Below are 13,737 nucleotides of genomic sequence, written 5' to 3'. Positions count from 1 at the left end.
TGTATTTGCTTTATTAGAATGATGTAAATCTGAAAAGAAAATACAGAAATCTTGACCTTTCTTCGCTGAGAAAACTCTGCCCTTGACCTGCAGTCCTTCACCCCTTTGCTTTAGCAACTCCTTGGCTTGTCTAGCCCTTGTTTGCCTTGGCTCTTGGTGAAAAATGAGATGAAACAATGGGATTGTGGGCTCCCTATTTATACTACTCCATAAATAGCAATCGGCCAGCTTAAGTCCAGGCGGCCAGCAATAATCCTGTCCCACGACTAAATATTAGCATTAAATGCTAGAAAAATACCATAAAAAGCTGCGCTTCTTTCCCTTGTTGGCTGGGCATCCGGCGCCTGCTTTAAGCCAGGTTTGGGCACTGTTTCTAGGCTGTTTGGGGACTGGGCAGCCTGTATGGGCTGTCCCATACTTGCCCCTACAGCCATAATTAGGTTGTACAGCCTGTAGGCTTCCCCTAGCCTGTCCTTAGGGCTGTCCTACAGCCCCTCCATGGCTGGTAGGTTCAGCCAGGGCCTTCCTGGCCCTCATGGGGGTGGTTTCACACCATCCCCATGCCCACACTAAGACTTGGGTAGCCCTATAGGCTGGCCCCTTGTTCTAAAAGCAAACCCTAACTAACTACACAGTGATCTGGCATCCAGTACCATACCAGATACACAAAATCACTGACATCATTCCAGAGGGAGACTCACAGCGCAGACTCGCACTGTTTCATGTGCAGGACAGTGCACACCTGACCTTGGACTCCTATGCAGGACAATGCACACTTGACCTCGGACGACTGAGATGGATCCCTGGTTGACTCGCGTCCCGGACTGGGCTCACATGGGACCAGTTCACCATCCCAAGTCCTGCACCTTCTATACAGATATGTCTACGTGGCATCCAAGTGCGGGATGCACGTGACAGAACACCTCGCTTTGTGGCCGGTCATGTGGAAAGTGGAGTGCCACATGTAAAGGTGGATCGGGTCAATGGCTATCTATATGAGAAGCCATATCTCTATTTACAATGAGAGATGGCTTCTCATATAGAAGAAGAAAGGGAAAGAGAGTCAATTTATTTAACTCTCAAACAGGTATTATGGACCATTCAAAATCAAGCAAATGATTAATGATGTATGTCCCTCTCATTGGCAAATTCATAATGCTTTTCATGTAGGCTTACTAAAGCCATATCATGGATAGGTGCCTTCTACTCCCGTCTCATGGAAGACCCACATGAACTACATGGGCAGACAATAGAGATATTACAACTTGAACAAATTATCTATCATAAAGAAAGGAAAGGCCCCAAAGGAAAGGTCATCAGGAAATTGTTGGTAAAATTCAAGAACTATCCACCCCTTGATGCTAAGTGGATGGATACAAAAGACTTGGAAGATTATCTAGAGGTATTGAACCCTTATCTCTAGATGCCTATCAGTTGAGGACATCTGCAACATAGGGGGGAGGTATGTCACCCACCTGTGTTTGTGGGAAATCTTATATTAAGAATCTTGAAGATAAATATAATTTGAGTCTTGGACATGTAGTCTGACCTAGCATGGCGGACTTCTTGATTGGACATGTGTTCTTGTTCCGGAGGAACCCTGATTGGACATCCTTCTATCCTTAAGCAGTGAAGTATGATTGGACATGCTTCCATCCCTAAGTGGGGAAGTATGATTGGCCATGGACATCCTTCCATAAAGAGCGGAGAAGTGTGATTAAATATGCTTCAAAAGCATGATGGACTACGCACTCTTACCTTTATGGGAGAGAGTATAGATGGATACAAAGTGTATTGAATGGATGGTATTCACCTTAGGCACATGCACATAAAGTTATTTGATGAACTTGCATTGAATGCTATTTTGGGAATGCTTTAGCATTTAGGCATTCATCCGTAAAGCATCAAATTCTTGCATGTTATTGGTTGTTGATTTAGCGACTTGTAGTTCGTAGGAGGTTAAGTGTTCTTTGCGATAAAAACTTTCTATTTTAACTAGTTTTAAATATATGTTAACCTTTCATATCAAAGCCTGATTTCAGGCCTTTTCCTTGATCTTTTGGGAAAATGGAGGCCGGATTCCGAATCAGGATGGTCAAGAGCCATTACTTTCTATTTTCAAGAGAGAGATGCCCATCTCTTTCTAGAGGGAGATGCACTTTTGATTTCTATTTTAAAGAGAGAGAGCTAATAGGAAAGGTTCCCATGCACACTCATTTACTAAAGTGTGGCCATCTCTTTCTATTTTTAAGAGGGAGAGGAATTCCACTATATAAAGAGGCTAGCTCTCTTCATTGTACACATGAATGAGAAGAAGAATTCCAGTATGCACACATTTGAACATGTGAGAGGAGAGGAAGGAACTTTATTTATGCACAAGTGAGAACTCTATTGTGCATATGTGAGAAGAGAGAACTTCACAATCATTTTGTGAGAGGAAGAGACAACACTTAGGAGCTTAAGAGCATGAAGGCTAAAGCTTCTCTATCAAGTCTGGAGAATTCATCTACGAAGACAAGACAAAGAGGCTAAAGCTACCCTACCAAGTGAAAGCCTCCTTTGCAAAAAGAAGAAGAACACTTCGTGACGGAGGTGCTGCTCAAGTGTACGCAAGAAGGTGGAGGAGCTTGATGACTTCTTCTTCGAAGGACACTCTCTTGTGTGCATCCAAAACACATGAGAAGATAACCGGTTGTGTGACCCATTGGTAGGCCATTGGGGTGGGCACACAAACGGGGGAGTTTCTCCAACTCTTGTGCATGTGTGGAAGGCCACCACGTGCAGATTAGAGGATTCCAAAAGCTGTTTTCATACTTGTTTGATGGTGATACCATGCTGGCCATTCTAGGTCTATGTTGTGTCGGCTTTCTCTTCATTCTTCTCTCTATTTCTCTCAAGTAATTGCCCAAGTGGTTTTACTTCAAAATTCAGCAATGATTAAAGTTGTGATTAGTTTGTTACGCTTCTGCGGCAAGTTCCAAAAGGCTTTGCAAAAGTCCACAAAGCAATAGTAGATCCTACATCGTTTTGCTCTGCCCTCCTCAATGATGGCACAAAGAGTGAGGAGTGGAATACCCTCTCCTGAAGCCTGCCCTCCCTAGGGATTGAAATCCGTGTCTCTTGGCCCAGCCGCTCAACTCATGCTCCAATATTGATCCATGTATCTTGTCCAGTGAATGGTCAATCATGATGGTCTAGTAATTACTGGCTCCAATCTTCAAGATGGGCACAATGGTCTTGGATGACCAACTAGCTAGGAAGCTCTCACATACAGCCCAATTGAACATATGGGCCAACAATGGTACTAATACAACCCTCGAATGGGAGAAGTGCTCTGCTAGTAGTCCATCATGGCATCTCTCACCATCTAAGCTATGAAGAAAGTGAATTGTAGTGGGCGTGGCTAGCGCGGGCGGGGGGGGGGGGGGGGGGGGATCCTGGTGGGTGTGGTCTCCGCGTTCCTCTGATCTCGGTGGCTCTCGATATAGTGAGTCCCTGGCCGAGTTCCTGGCCAATAACGGTGGTCCAAGTATGCTATCGGACGAGGAGCTGGATGTGTCACTACCTGATGCCCAAAGAAGCTGGTGATCCTAGTTTGAGATGAACTGGGTCGTGAAGTCTATGCCTGTAGTAGACTCTCTCTATGCCTCCAGAGCTCATAAGGAAATATCCCAAACATCTCTAATCGCGATATACATACCTAGATGAATCCAAGATCAAGCCCAAATTCACTTCATAAGAATGTGCAAGTTATAACCTCATGGTAGTCCATACACAAGAAACTTTAACCATCAACTCCATTATGCATAGTATGGACTAGATACTACAACATCCCCACTAACGTCATCAGTGCCCAATAGTGCTCCTCGGACTCCACCTCTATGTGACATAATCGGCATAATCTGGCCTCCCTAGATGCTCACTGCTCATCCTGTCTCTATCTCAACCGTGTGTGATGATACTCTAAGCTGGCCAATGGTGACCCGCATGGCATGTGACATGTAAACATCCATGTATCTAGGCTGTTGGATGAAGCCGTCCTCTTGGAGCTGTAGAAAATGATGTCGGTAATGCTCCATCTTGATGAGCAAGCCCACCGGGGTCCATGTCTGTCTGGTGTATAGCTGTGTAAGATCAGATTTGAGTACTCGGTTTCCTGTCCACCTTGGAGAGCCTGGTGTAAGGGGAGGCCGGGTCATACTAGAAGGGAGGTAAACTATCCATCCGAATCCCATGCCCATCTAGCCAAGAAGTAACCGTCGCATACCAAGAGGGGTGTCCATCTCATGAGGCAATCTTGTGTGAAGACTCTAGAGCTCGGGGGGGTAGTCTATCTGGGTCCATGTCTCTGACTCTCTGTATGAAGGTGATGGTCTTCACTACCATGGGGGATGCAGCAAACTCCGCACGTATAATCGAGTGCGAGACCTAGGGTTTGAGGATCATCCGTGATAGCATGAGGATCAAGGGTCACTCAATCCGTAACCAATCTGCTAAGGATAGATGAGGTGCCCATATAGGTACATCATCGCCGGGGTGACTAGTGTGTCCAAAAGCCTCCCCTTCATACGGGGTTCTTGAAAATGAGACTGGTGGCACTGTCTCTCAAGTAGAGCTAAAGCAGCGTACCCTCTGGTCAGTCTGTCCTGTGAAGCCTGCCTCATAGAGAAACATGCCCCTGTGCTCGTGAAGGTGACTCCCAAGTATACATAAGAGCTCGTCACCTCCACTCTACTACCTCTAAAAATGATCTATGTATCTTGCATCACCCTCCGCGAGGTATGGAAGATCATCACGTTGGTTTTCCCAAGGTTTACTGTGAGCCCTCTCTGTGTGCACAAGTCCTCTAGAGCATCCATGTGGCATTGTAATCCCTCCTATGAGTCTGCGATCAATACAATGTCATCAACATATAACATTAAAGCCACCAAGAAGCCATGTGTAACACACGGAAGCTCTGGGAGTCTTCTTTCAGCCCTAAACACCACTGAGAACATGCTGATGCATAACGCAGACAGAAGGGAGAGTAGAGAGAGAGAGATATGCTGGAAATTCAATATATTTCTAATGGTACAAAAAGGGTACCTACAATCTACAGCCCTTGGCTACCTTCAAAAGGTGAACATCACCAAAACAGTCCTAGTCTAGGAACCCTATGGACCCACTCCTTATGGGAGTGAATGCCTAACACAATGAGCACCCTATGCCTTTTATAGGCTCTTGGATCATAGGAGTACTACAGTCGGCCAGCCGACTGAGCCTATTTTCTCCATAAATGCTGGTAAGCCATCTTGACTATGTTGGTTCTCCATAAACGCTGAAGCGCCCACAGCCCTTTCTTCTAGTACAACTGACACCGTGGTCATGCAGTCGACAGCACCAGTCCTGGCAGCCGACAGCCTCTTCCATGCCATGCTCCAAGTCCACCCTAGCCACATTCTGCACCTTGTGCTCCAAATCCTAGCTCTAATGATCTTTTTCTTGGCTGCCCCTTCTGGATTAGCTCTGAGAATGTTCACGGCAATGCTTGCACATGACATCCCCCTCTGCTAAACTTGATGACGGGCTTCCAATCTACTTCTTGGATGACTGTCATCATCCCATTCTATTTTTGGAGTCCCATTCTGTCATCCATCCATCTCTGGCAACCCTTTTCTCTGAAAAACCCGGCCCGGTCTCCGAAACCACTCTGACTCTGAATAAGATCTATGCATCTGTTCCATCTAGTCCCCGATCCATTCCTGCCCTGACTCTGAACACTGTCTTGGTCTTCATTCCTGAGAAATGAGTATGGCACTCTCACATCACCCCTTGGAGGACAATCCTCCCTTGGGACGTTGCCCGAGAACATATCTGGCTCACAGGACTGCCATCCCCTCTGGCTTTGTGGAACACCACCAACAAACCTCCTGGGAGCTCTTCCCGATCTTGTGTTCCTTGCCTTGGGCTTCATATCCCCGCACTTTCCTGTACCTTGGACCTGTACACCTTCATATGGGGCTGAATCAATGTTAAGCTTTGCTGAGCTCTGATACCAATGTAACACGCGGAAGCTCTGGGAGTCTTCTTTCAGCCCTAAACACCACTAAGAACATGCTGATGCATAATGAATGGGAGAGATAATTAGGGTTAGGTTTTCATGTGGGAGACATACACACACAGAGAAGAAGGGGGGGAGAGAGAGAGAGAGTTGTGGGGATAAGTCAACTCATGTGTGACTCCCCTATCACACATGTATATTGCACTAGTACACATAGTGCACTTAGTACATTAAAAGTACTAAGTGTACTATGTACTATAACTTATGGGCTTGTACACACTATAAGGGTGGGCATAATGCCTTTACCCCAACAACCTCCCACTTAAAGGCAAAGTGCCCTTAAATGAAGAAAAAGAAAAAAATCAGCATGTACATGATAATATACAAGGCCATATCAAGGCTGAAACTGGCCTCATCCAATGCCCATCAAGTGTCTGCAATGAGCAAACCGCTCTGGAGGCAAACTCTTTGTCAACAGATCAGCCGGGTTGTCATCCGTATGAATCTTAACAAGCTGAATTTGCTTGTTCTCTATCACCTCTCTGATGAAGTGATACTTCACATCCACATGCTTCGTCTTTGCATGAAAGACAGGGTTCTTTGCCAACTGGATGGCACTCTGACTGTCACAATGCAACAATGGAATATCCCCTGTATAACCCAAATCAACCACTAACCGAGATAGCCATAATGCCTCCTTGCAAGCCTCTATGGCTGCAATATACTCGGCCTCTGTAGTAGATAAGGCAGTGCACTTCTGCATCCTGGATATCCATGACACAGCACCTCCTGTGAATGTAAACACATAACCGGTAGTAGACTTCCGGTTATCTGGATGACCAGCATAATCCGAATCCGTGTAACCATGCACTAATGCATCCTGTTTGCCAAAACAAATGCACATGTCCTGTGTGCCCTTCAGGTATCTCATGACACCTTTCACTGCTTCCCAATGCTTCTTGCCAGGGTTGGCCATGTATCTAGAAACCACTCCCACTGCAAATGCAATGTCCGGCCTAGTAGCAACCATGGCATACATGAGACTGCCACAAGCTGAAGCATACGGAATCTTGGCCATATCAGCCCTGCCACTATCTGACTGTGGGCTGTCCATAGCACTAAGTTTCACATATGGAGGCAAAGGAGTACTAGTCTTCTTCACCCCGCCAATGTATTCCCTCTGAGACAAATACAACACATGCTGATTTCTGTCCCGAAGTATCCGCATACCCAAAATGTGATTTGCATCACCCAAATCCTTCATATCAAAGGTTTGATGCAGTCTCTTCTTCAAGGCATCCATTTCTTTACGAGATTTCCCGGCAATCAACATATCATCTACACACAAGATGAGGATCAATAGACTGCCATCCAAAGCTTTCTTGGTGTATAAGCAGTGATCTATGTCACTTCTCCTGAAATTCTGGGATTTCATGAATGTATCAAATTTATGATACCATTCCCTTGGTGCCTGTTTGAGCCCATAAAGACTCTTTTTCAGCTTGCATACAAGCTTCTCCTTTCCACTCACTGCATAACCCTCTGGCTGTTGCATATATATCTCCTCATGGAGATCACCGTGAAGAAAAGCAGTCTTCACATCCATCTGAATCAAATCCAGATCATCATGAGCAACCAAAGCTAATACAGCTCTAAGTGTGGTCATTTTGACCACTGGAGAGAAGATCTCATCAAAGTCCACACCATATTCCTGCTTGAAGCCCTTAGCCACTAACCTGGCTTTGTATCTTGGCTTTGCATCAGGTGCAACTTTGAGCCTGTAAACCCACTTGCAAGGCAAAACCTTCTTGCCTGTAGGCAAATGCACCAACTTCCATGTTCCATTTTTGTGCAGAGAATCCATCTCTGACTTCATGGCACGCTCCCATAGAGCCTTGTCTGCCCTCTGTAAAGCCTCCTTATAACATGAGGGCTCCCCACAGTCAGTGAGCATCAAGTAGTCAACCCCTGGAACAAACCTGTCAGGGGCTCTGGAGGGTCTTGTGGACCTCCGTACCCAATGACCATCATTTGCAGGTTGCTGTCCAGCCTGCATATCACCTATTGGTGGCTCCTGTTCCATGCCATAAGGCTGAAAAATCATGCCCGGTATCTCCTCTAACTGTGGTATATCCATAGGGATATTTTCTGCCATCTCTGGCGGTCCATTTGGACCATTTTCAGCACCATTTAAGGACTGGTTTTCTTGCTGTAATGGCTGATTTACAGCCCTTGGTTGTTGTCCATGATGTCCATCATCATCAAAGATGACTCTACCAGGCTCCTGTTGCCTTGCAGGCTCCTTATACATGCATGTTTCATCAAAAATGACATCATTGCTGCGTATAATCTTTCTATTCACGGGATCCCAAAGTCTATACCCCATTTCACCTTTGTCACCATATCCTAGGAATATGCATTTGTGAGACTTAGGATCAAGTTTGGTGCGCATTTCCCTGCGTATGTGCACGTACGCAACGCAACCAAACACTCTCAAGTGCTTGTATGATGGAGGCTTCCCTGTCCATACTTCTTCTGGCACTTTCCCACCAAGCCTCGTGTTAGGTGACCTGTTTATAAGATGAACGGCTGTCATAACAGCTTCAGCCCAAAAACCATGAGGTAATGCAGCATGTGACAACATAGAAACAGCTTCAGCCCAAAAACCATGAGGTAATGCAGCATGTGACAACATGTGATTTACAGCCCTTGGTTGTTGTCCATGATGTCCATCATCATCAAAGATGACTCTACCAGGCTCCTGTTGCCTTGCAGGCTCCTTATACATGCATGTTTCATCAAAAATGACATCATTGCTGCGTATAATCTTTCTATTCACGGGATCCCAAAGTCTATACCCCATTTCACCTTTGTCACCATATCCTAGGAATATGCATTTGTGAGACTTAGGATCAAGTTTGGTGCGCATTTCCCTGCGTATGTGCACGTACGCAACGCAACCAAACACTCTCAAGTGCTTGTATGATGGAGGCTTCCCTGTCCATACTTCTTCTGGCACTTTCCCACCAAGCCTCGTGTTAGGTGACCTGTTTATAAGATGAACGGCTGTCATAACAGCTTCAGCCCAAAAACCATGAGGTAATGCAGCATGTGACAACATAGAACGGACCTTCTCCTGAATGGTCCTGTTCATCCTCTCTGCTATTCTGTTTTGTGGAGGATCATAAGGAGTAGAGAGCTCCCTCTTGATGCCTTTAGCATCACAAAAGTCCTGAAACTGTTTGGACATATACTCTCCACCATTGTCGGAACGCAAAGCCTTCAGTGTTTTGCCAGTTTGATTCTCAACATGAGCAACAAACTTCTGAAACACTGAGAATGTATCACTCTTCAAACGAAGAGGATAAACCCACACCTTGCGTGTGGCATCATCAATAAATGACACAAAATATTTTGCCCCTCCCAAAGAAAGCTGAGGCATCTCACATACATCTGTATGCACAAGCTCTAACTGAGCATCTTTCTGTCCAAGAGCTTTCTTGTGGGGGCACTTGAGTTGCCTGCCATAAATACAATGCTCACAAAACTGAAAACTTGAAAATTTTAGAGAAGGCAAGTAACCCAAACGAGACAATTGCTCCATTCCTTTGACACTCATGTGTCCCAACCGGCTATGCCACATAGAGATTTCCGGCAGCTCGGTTGCATTTACATTAACATGGTGACAAACACCAGCATGCATAAAGTAAAGAGTGTCCACCTTAGAGCCTCTGGCAACAACCAGTGAGCCCTTACTAATCTTCCACTTTCCACGACCAAATGTGGTAACATAATCAGCATCATCAAGCTGTCCAGTAGAAAGCAGGTTCTTCTTGATCTCAGGCACATGCCTGACATCATGGAGCATAAGCTGTGAGCCATCTGAAAACACAAGCCTCACATCACCTCTGCCAAGAATCTTGTATGCATGGTTATCACCCAAATAAACTACTCCTTCATTGCCAGCAGTATACCTGACAAACAAGTCTCTGCAACCTGTGACATGAAAGGAGGCACCTGAATCAATGATCCATGAGTGCATACCATGACCATCTCCTGTAAGAAGTGAATGGGCATCAAGTGAAGTCGTGAATAGGACCTCATCCTCACTGTCACCTCCTGCATGTGACACATTGACTTCTTCAATCTTGACTCCACTTTTGCCCTTTGGCTTTACATCTTTGTCTTTGTCTTTGCCTTTTCCCTTTTCCTTTTGATCATTTTTCCATTTATAGTATTGCTTTTTGATGTGTCCCTTCTTGCCACAATAATGGCATTCCAAGTCCTTTTTGGAGCGGGACTTGCTCCTTCCCCGTTCTTGGCTTTTACCCCTTTGCTGGGATCTCCCACGTGCATTCATTGCATTGGACTTTCCAACAGAATTATTCTTTCTGTTCATCTCTTCTTGAAGAAGAGCACCCTCAACATCTGCATATGACAGCATAGCATTCGAATTGCTAGTGGCTGTTCTGAATGTGTCCCAACTCTCTGGCAAAGTGCATAAGAGAAAGGTGGCTTTGAACTCATCGTCCATTGCCAACTTTTGATTTATAACTTGGCTGACAATACCATTAAACTCATTTAGATGGGCTGTCATAGACGCCCCTTCCTTCATCTGAAGACCTATGAGTTTCTTCAACCAATACACTTTGCTTGAGGCACTTTGCTGGGCATACAAGTCCTGCAATCTCTGCCACATTCCCCAAGCTGTCTTCTCTTCACGAATGCTGAAAAGTAAAGAGTCTGACACAGACAACATGATAGTAGATCTTGCCAGCTCATCCATATCTTCCCACTCTTCAGCAGTAAGAGAAGCGGGCTTTACACCCCTTTCTTTGATAGGCTTGTGCTGCTTCTTCTGGAGCATGCAAATTGTCAATGCCTGACTCCCTGCAAAATGTGCAAACACTGCACCAAAAGCACACAAAGTGCTCACAGTTGTTCTCCCAAGCTTAATCTCCCACTGCGGAAGCACGAATGCAACTTTTCTCCCACTGTGTGTGATGAAATCACCAAAATCTAGTTGCTGCAGATTTAGGACAACACCTTAAATGTGCTCTGTTCCCCTTCCAAAGTACTGTACAGCAGTACTAAGTGCTCACCAATGATGTACCAAACCTGTACCGGCAAGTACAGCAGCTGAAATTGAACCTTTTCCTCACTCAAATCAGTGTACAGTCATGCCAAAACTTGCACAAAGCTGTGCCAAATCTGTACCAGCAGGTACAGTAGCAATAAATGCTCTCCTGGCTGTCCAAATGAGTGAAAATCAGACTTTTACAGTCCCGAGCACTGCATACAACAGTCCCGAACAGAAATTGGGCAAAAGCCCCTTGACTGCAAGCTGATTTTTGAGGATTCAAGGCATAAAAGTCTTGCCTGCTGCTTTGCCAAGCTCAACAAGCATAAAATCTTGAAAAGCCCCTTGATTTAAGATCAATTTCTGATCATACATGGTACATTAACGCACATGAAGGCATCCAGAGTCTTCACAGTGCTTCCCCCTGGCCACATATACATCCAATACATGAAAGCCCCTTGATTTACAGGCACATTGAGTGCTTGATAGGCATCAATACATTGCCCAAAGCATCAAATGCGATTGCCTGCATGCAAATCAATCCAATCGGCACAAAAGCCCTTTGATCTACACTGCAATTTGCTGCAATTTTGCCCGAATGTGCGATTTCTCACATCATACAGCATGTATGAATGCTTAATTGCACAATTACATCAAAAGCCCCAAATTTTGACATCCAATTTCCTGCAAATTGATCCTGATTGTGACCAATGTCACCCAATTTTGCCAATTTTGCTCAAAAATTGAGCAATTTGGCACCTGTAACAACTGCTCAATTGATGATTGTACCTGCTCAATTGCAAATTGGACATGCAAATTCCAAAAAATTGAAGCAAATACCTCAAGTAATTTTCTGATTTTTCTTTGATTTGCAGGCTGAATTTCTTTGTGTTGATGCTGTTGCAGAAAGGGGGGGGCGCTTCTTGCTGATGTTGCTGAATCGGGAGTTGCTGCTGCTGAAGCGTGTATTGATGCCTACTCACGTTTGCTGTTGACGCTGCCCCACGGCGCCAGGTAAAGCTGCCTCACCAGGCAACGATGGCCAATAAACAGGCGGGCCTCTGTATCGCCTCTTCTTCGCTCGCTTGCCTTCCCTTCGCGCTACCCTGTAGCCCGCGTGAGTGCTTTGCTCACGCCTTGTGTGTTCGCCTGAGTATGGACGCCCAGCGTTCAACGCTCACGCAGACAGCACACGCCTGCATTGCTGCCTTCGCCTATCCGCCTAGTAGCCAGTTGAACGCCCAACGCGTTTATGCAAGCACACGAGTTGCCGCTAAACTCCTGCCCGACTCCTCCAGCTACGCGTAAAACTCCTCGCTCACCTGCCTCCCCTTCCAGCCGTCAACTTCTCTCGACACAGCAGAGATTGACCTTCTGTCGACCTTGCTCACAGGCACCAGTTGAAAGAGGGATTGTGTGAAGAGCTGGGTGCAGCCATAGAAGGGAAGAGGGAGAGGATCAAGATAGCTACCTAAGCTCTGATACCAGTTGAATGGGAGAGATAATTAGGGTTAGGTTTTCATGTGGGAGACATACACACACAGAGAAGAAGGGGGAGGGAGAGAGAGAGAGAGAGTTGTGGGGATAAGTCAACTCATGGGAATGAGTGTGTGACTCCCCTATCACACATGTATATTGCACTAGTACACATAGTGCACTTAGTACATTAAAAGTACTAAGTGTACTATGTACTATAACTTATGGGCTTGTACACACTATAAGGGTGGGCATAATGCCTTTACCCCAACACATAACGCAGACAGAAGGGAGAGTAGAGAGAGAGAGAGAGAGAGAGATGCTGGAAATTCAGTATATTTCTGATGGTACAAAGAGGGTACCTACAATCTACAGCCCTTGGCTGCCTTCTTCAAAAGGTGAACATCACCAAAACAGTCCTAGTCTAGGGACCCTAAGGACCCACTCCTCATAAGAGTGAATGCCTAGCACAATGAGCACCCTATGCCTTTTATAGGCTCTTGGATCATAGGAGTACTACAGTCGGCCAGCCGACTGGGCCTATTTTCTCCATAAATGCTGGTCGGCCATCTTGACTATGCTGGTTCTCCACAAACACTGAAGCGCCTGCAGTCCTTTCTTCTGGTACAGCCGACACCCTGGTCATGCAGTCGACAGCACCAGTCCTGGCAGCCGACAGCCTCTTCCATGCCATGCTCCAAGTCCACCCTAGCCACATTCTGCACCTTGTGCTCCAAATCCTAGCTCTAATGATCTTTTTCTTGGCTGCCCCTTGTGGATTAGCTCTGGGAATGTTCATGGCAATGCTTGCACATGACACCCTGTAGAGAAGCCCCACCCCCACCTCCTCTATCAATGAACTCAAGAGATCTTGTCTATGTATAATCCAAAGAGAGTCGGGGATAGTGGGCATCCCTACTTAACATCGACGGTGCTAGTTATCTCCTCAAGCAATCCCCCAAGGCAACGGATGCTCCCTGTGACACTCTCATAAAGTGGAATGATGCCCCAAATCATCTCTGTAGGAACCCCCCATGACTGTAATCTCCGATCTCGTGGCACTGTGTCGAAGGCTTTGTGGAAGTCCACAAAGCAACAAAATAATCACCGACGATCTGCCTTAGCCTGCTCAATGCGGCAC

General features: G+C 45.8%; 1 protein-coding gene across 7 annotated transcripts in view; it reads right to left on the bottom strand.

Annotated features, from left to right (window-relative positions):
• LOC147618254 (uncharacterized) overlaps positions 1-13,737 on the bottom strand; it is a 44,189-nt gene that overhangs the window by 19,939 nt on the left and 10,513 nt on the right. The gene's annotated exons all lie outside the window — the stretch shown is intronic.

The sequence above is a fragment of the Cibotium barometz genome, chromosome 35, assembly GCF_041138505.1.
Source record: "Cibotium barometz isolate CiBa-2024 chromosome 35, ASM4113850v1, whole genome shotgun sequence".
Taxonomy (NCBI): domain Eukaryota; kingdom Viridiplantae; phylum Streptophyta; class Polypodiopsida; order Cyatheales; family Cibotiaceae; genus Cibotium; species Cibotium barometz.
Note: the sequence above shows the minus strand (reverse complement) of the source record. Positions and strands in the feature narration are given on the sequence as shown.